General features: G+C 42.9%; 1 pseudogene; it reads right to left on the bottom strand.

Moving 5' to 3' along the window:
* Window positions 1-2010: 2010 nt before the first annotated feature.
* On the bottom strand, window positions 2011-2184 carry LOC126472235 (U2 spliceosomal RNA; annotated as a pseudogene).
* Between the last annotated feature and the right edge of the window lie 4450 nt (window positions 2185-6634).

The following is a 6634-nucleotide window of genomic DNA, read 5'->3' as shown; positions in this document are numbered from 1 at the left end:
GTATCACAGGAAGTGACTATACAGGGTGTTACAAAAACGTACGGCCAAACTTTCAGGAAACATTCCTGACACACAAATAAAGAAAAGATGTTATGTGGACATGTGTCCGGAAACGCTTAATTTCCATGTTAGAGCTCATTTTAGTTTCGTTAGTATGTACTGTACTTCCTCGATTAACCTCCAGTTGGCCCAATTGAAGAAAGGTAATGTTGAATTCGGTGCTTGTGTTGACATGCGACTCATTGCTGTACAGCAAGCACATCAGTACGTAGCATCAACAGGTTAGTGTTCATCACGAACGTGGTTTTGCAGTCAGTGCAATGTTTACAAATGCGGAGTTGGCAGATGCCCATTTGATGTATGGATTAGCACGGGGCAATAGCCGTGGCGCGGTACGTTTGTATCGAGACAGATTTCCAGAACGAAGCTGTCCCGACGGGAAGGCGTACGAAGCAATTCGAAGCAATTGATCGGCGTCTTAGGGAGCACGGAACATTCCAGCCTATGACTCGTAACTGGGGAAGACCTAGAACGACGAGGACACCTGAAATGGGCAAGGCAATTCTTCGTGCAGTTGACGATAACCCTAATGTCAGCGTCAGAGAACTTGCTGCTGTATAAGGTAACGTTGACCACGTCACTGTATGGAGAGTGCTATGGGAGAACCAGTTGTTTCCGTACCACGTACAGCGTGTGCAGGCACTATCAGCAGCTGATTGGCTTCCACGGGTACACTTCTGCGAATGGTTCATCCAACTATGTGTCAATCCTCATTTCAGTGCAAATGTTCTCTTTACGAATGAGGCTTCATTCCAACGTGATCAAATTGTAAATTTTCACAGTCAACATGTGTGAGCTGACGAGAATCCACACGCAATTGAGCAATCACGTCATCAACACAGATTTTCTGTGAACGTTTGGGCAGGCATTGTTGGTGATGTCTTGATTGGGCCCCATGTTCTTCCACCTACGCTCAGTGGAGCACATTATCATGATTTCATACGGGATACTCTACCTGTGCTGATAGAACATGTGCCTTGACAAGTACGACACAACATGTGGTTCATGCACGATGGAGCTCCTGCACATTTCAGTCGAAGTGTTCGTACGCTTCTCAACAACAGATTCGGTGACCGATGGATTGGTAGAGGCGGACCAATTCCATGACCTCCACGCTCTCCTGACCTCAACCCTCTTGACTTTCATATATGGGGGCATTTGAAAGCTCTTGTCTACGCAACCCCGGTACTAAATGTAGAGACTCTTCGTGCTCGTATTGTGGACGGCTGTGATACAATACGCCATTCTCCAGGGCTGCATCAGGGATTCCATGCGACGGAGGGTGGATGCATGTATCCTCGCTAACGGAGGACATTTTGAACATTTCCTGTAACAAAGTGTTTGAAGTCACGCTGGTAAGTTCTGTTGCTGTGTGTTTCCATTCCATGATTAATGTGATTTGAAGAGAAGTAATAAAACGAGCTCTAACATGGAAAGTAAGCATTTCCGGACACATGTCCACATAACATATTTTCTTTCTTTGTGTGTGAGGAATGTTTACTGAAAGTTTGGCCGTACCTTTTTGTAACACCCTGTATAGCCTGTGGCAAGCCTCCAGAGACGTCACGGAAGCTTCTATCAGTTACTTGGGGAGTGTAATCTGACAGCAGGAAAAAAATTACTCGCCATGCAATGGGACTCTCACCATCAACTTAATTAATTGGCCTATTAATTTGGTATCAATCAGGTGTCGCTAGGTGGGAGGTAGCGAGCGCAAGAGTACCACGAATATGATTCCAGAGTTGGAGCGATAATCAGGTGTTTTGTCTTTGCTACGAGATCTTTTAACGAAATTTCAATCTCTAACCCACACAGGGAGAGGTGACTATCGTAATAAAATCAGCTATATTACCGCATTTGTAAAGTGATCGTAGTATGAACCTGATATTTGCAACTTCTCTGTGCTGTTACCTTGAGAGAATTTATGTGATGAAACATTTGTTTACTTTAAGAGAGTTTGAAAGCGGGGAGGCATCGTGTGACAGAGGTAAAGCATGTTCTTAGCACTCCGTCATGTGCCAAATATGAATTTAATATTCTAGTCCTGTGATGCAGGACGTAGCAGTTCTTAAGCTGATAAGAAAAGATATTTTTGTACCTGATGACAGAATTTTTAGAGGAAATGTAACCTAAGCCATAGTGTTGCACAGGATTTTCACAAGTAACGATACTTCAACGATGTGAAAACGCGTGTATGGTCATGTCTTCTGTCTTCAAAAATAGCTCCCACAAAAGGGAGGAATCTAGATTTCACGTGAGAAATTCGAGGTATATTGACAAAACAACTTTCCCATTTTGGATTTTGTAAATTGAGGAGTCTATGTCAGAGTAGGGACTGGAGTTACTCCCAGTCACGCAGCATTGTGACAGTCAGAGATGGGAGTGGTCACGAGGGGGTCGGGCAACCAGAAGTTGAGGCTTATGTTCATTGCGAGCAGCGGTTTCTCGGCTGACCAGCTCTTTAAATACACAATACACTCGGTATATGGTGCTGGACTAGACTAGAGGTGACTGGTCAGTTTTTTTCCCTCTTGAGACACTGTGTTCAGGTAAGACAATGAGCACCACATTTGTGAAAAATATCATATATTTCCCATGGTTCTGTTAGTATGTGACATGTCACTCGTAAATAGGTGTAAGTGTGTTTCATTCCCAAATGATGTTCCCACAGGAGTCCTGTGTATAGGGGCAGGGAGTTACGCGCACTGAGACAGTGGGTCACTGTCCTAATATTATTACACATCCTTATGTTCCACCCAGGAGCTATTCACTTGTAGACCGGCAAAAAGCTACTCACCTGTACTTCAATGATAGCTTGCTGTCCTATTATTATTACCCATCCTTCCCATAGAGGGATATTGGCTCGACTGGTTGGAGCAACTGTCTAGTGCTAGACCAGGGCTTCCTAACCTTTTCAGCTGGCGGACCCCTTCTTCAGTCGATAACCCATGGCGGACCCCTAGTCAGTCAAGACCACAGTAACTTTAAATTTCAGAGCGAAACCCATAGGAACTGAAAGCTTCTTAATGCAAGTGCCATGTTCCCAGTGGCCCTCCCCCCCCCCCCCCCCCCCAAAGTATCAATAGTCTTTGGTTTAGAGATGAATGAAAACAACTTGAAATTAACGATCCAGTTTGAATTCCCACTGTATCCAGACAATTACTAGCGGATTTACTCCCTTTATTCAACACACTATAGCCTGATTAAAATACTTAGTAATTGACATTTCACATGTTGGAGCTGCCTTCCTCCAAGAGCAATCAACGTCACGTCCAAACTGTTCGCTGTTGATAAGCTGCCGCTTGTGGTCTGTTCACTTCCACTGTTTGGCTACTGTTGTGTAAGGACCATGCATATTTCGTAACAGTCGCGCGCGCGCGCGTGTGTGTGTGTGTGTGTGTGTGTGTGTGTGGTTTTTCGTGAAACCCAAAGAAAAATGTTCAAATGTATGTAAAGCCTAGGGGACTTAACTGCTGAGGTCATCAGTCCCTAGTCTTACACACTATTAACCCAAGTTTAACTTCCACTAAGGACAACACACACACACACACACACACACACACACACACACACACGCACATGCCCGAGGGAGGACTCTAACCTCTGGCGGGAACGATCGCATAGTCCACGACGACATGGCGCCTTAGACTGCACGGCCATTCTGCGCGGCTGTGAAGAAAAGAGGCAGACCCATGATTCAGGATTCAAACACATCACGAAAGAAAAGAGGCCAAGGAATTGCCTTTAAAGGACTATTGTGACATTTATTGTGCAATGTGTGGGAATACATTCACCCAGTTTACATGCGTTACCAAAACCGGATTTCGTAAGCCGATGTCTCAGTTCCGCTCTTGGTTGGTCAGGTAAACACTTCAAAATCGATTCTGGAAATCTGCTTTTATAAAGCCGTTTTCGAGTTCCACAATCGATTTTCGTGCCCATGTAAACAGCTCGGAAAGTCTAGTTATTTTTACGTCTTTGCGTATCTACTGAATGGTAGCTGTCAGTCCATAACCGGTAGCTAGCAGGCGGCGTTGCAACAGTGTACTGTCAGTTGGTAGCTGGCAACTGGCAGGCAGCGTGGCAACAGTTTAGCCACAGCTGACAACTTCAACTATTACTTGGACACTATATCTTGGCAGTCAGCCTCGACTGTAAACAAATTAGGAAAACAAACAAACAGACTCTCTTATTTCTATATAAGAATACAAAGTATTTCACAGAACGTAAGACTTTTTTCTCAAAGGAAACAATTCTGGCAGGGGATGTTTACCTTTTACAAGGTGGCACGTGAAAAGTCCTCATTTGTTTACACTCGCAGCCAGTTGCCACAATATAGTGTCAGAGTAATAGCAAATAATTGTAATTGAAGAAGAGGCAGGCCATACTTTTAACTGAGACGACGGAATATATTATAAAGAAAAGAAATTAGCTTTAGAGATCATTTTAATTTTCGTAACAAAAATATCAGTCCCAACAGAATTCAATTAATAATTATTTTGTAAATGATAGAAGACAGAAACAAAATTCCCACAGGGTTATAGTTCAGGAGCGTTCACTGAGCATCTACGAAGAAAAATGCTTTCTTCTTTACTATAGATGAGTCTGTAGGACTAATAATGGAATCCTAATGTAATGGTTGAGGGTGCTTCTGCTGACGCAATTTTGAAAAGTTGGGTTCAATTCTTGACAACTGGAGACGGATGTCTGGTTCCGCATCTAGACAGCTTCGGTATTTAGTTTTGTGGGCAGCATAGATCGAGACTCCAGATTCACACATGTATGTTGTGGCAAACGGAAGAAGTACCCGTTTTGCCTTTTCAACAAGGGGTAGTATTTCTTCTTATCCAAACGGATCCAAAGTGTGAGTAACCGTCAATGTCAAAACTTGATTTCAAGGTAGTGTCTGTGGCAATTTCTATCAACAACTCATATTCATTTGCTGATAGAATGTTCGGCTTTTTGGATACAGTGAATGAATTGACCACCCATTCGTATTTCTGCAGCTGTTGGGAAATTATGTTCCAACAATGACATCAAGCTTCGGAGATGTTCCAGGATTTGATGAAACAAATTCTTCCCAAGCGCCAATGTTTTGTTTTTCAAAAACTCCTTGAGAAGAGGAAAACACTCTACCTCCACCTCCTCGACACTCTCTGCCCAATAACTGATTTTCCTCTTGAATGCTCGAACTTTGTCGATAGCAGTGACCTTTGTTTCACTTTGCTCTTGGAGTGAAATATTCATTTCGTTAAAAAAAAAAGTTCAAATGTGTGTGAAATCTTATGGGACTTAACTGCTAAGCTCATCAGTCCCTAAGCTTACACACTACTTAACCTAAATTATCCTAAGGACAAACACACACACCCATGCCCGAGGGAGGACTCGAACCTCTGCTGGGACCAGCCGCACAGTCCAAGACTGCAGTGCCTAAGACCGCTCGGCTAATCCCGCGCGGCATTCATTTCGTTCATTTTGGAGAAAATATCTGGCAAATAGGCAAGTATACACTGCAATTTTCGTCATTAATAAGGTCTGCTAATTTGGTGTTATGCTCCAAAAGGAAAGCTAAGACTTCCAATCTTAATTCGTACAACCGAGAGAGTGCATTCCCACGTGAGAGCCATCTCACTTCTGTCTGGAGAAGCAGGGAATGATGAAGGCTTGTAGGGAAGCAGCCTACTCACGCTGTAGTAAATTCACATCAGTTTCCATTGTGTGCCAGCCAGTCTGCTGTAACTAGCTCTGACGTCATAAATGTTGCGCAATACCTTAAAAATCAAGCAAATGACCTAAAACTTTTCTAGCATGTCAGGAATAATACTAAATTAATGTGTGTTAAATATCAGTTCGATAACTTCAGCCATTTTCGAAATTTGGACGTTTTTCTGAAAAAATCATTGGCGCAACAGAAAAGAGCTAGAGACTTCAAAATTTATGTTTAGATTCATCTTTCATAATGATTTAATAAAAACAGTACTTTGGATTTCACAAATTAAGATTTTAGTGGAAATTCATGATTTTCTGGTTTTCATCTCAAAACTGAAGGAAGCAAGATAGATTAAGTAGGCTAATAAATAAGGCTAGGATGTTTAGATTTAAATAGGTTGGAGGTCCGCTATGACTATGAAGATGTGAAAAGTTTCTTTTGAATACCTATAAAATTATAGCGATAGCGGATCTCAAAAGGGCCAGTTCAGAGCTCATCTACTGCGTGCAGTGTAATTTAATTAATTCTCTCGGCCAAAATATTTAACTTAGCCACGTCAAAATTTTATTATCAATACTTACCTGCGTGCTGAATGCACGTTTAAATTAAGAGCTTCATCGGCCATCAGCAAAAGAAGCTATAAATTATTATGTAACTTGAAGTGGTGCGTTACTAGCCCAGCGGCTAGTTGGGAGAGCCGATTTGATCAGGCGTTCCCTTAGTAGTCCGCACGGTGGCTTTATATATAAGAACGCTGTGCGAGGAAGCAAGGCCCCAGTTCTCTCCAGACGCTGAATGACACGCCATCTGTGTCGGGAGTCGCGTCGTATCGGTATCACTGCTACAAACAGCCTCGGGTGCCGT

This window comes from Schistocerca serialis, chromosome 3 (genome assembly GCF_023864345.2).
Source record: "Schistocerca serialis cubense isolate TAMUIC-IGC-003099 chromosome 3, iqSchSeri2.2, whole genome shotgun sequence".
NCBI classification, from domain to species: Eukaryota; Metazoa; Arthropoda; class Insecta; order Orthoptera; family Acrididae; genus Schistocerca; species Schistocerca serialis.
The sequence above is the reverse complement of the archived record's forward strand: the minus strand, read 5'-3'. Positions and strand labels throughout refer to the sequence as shown.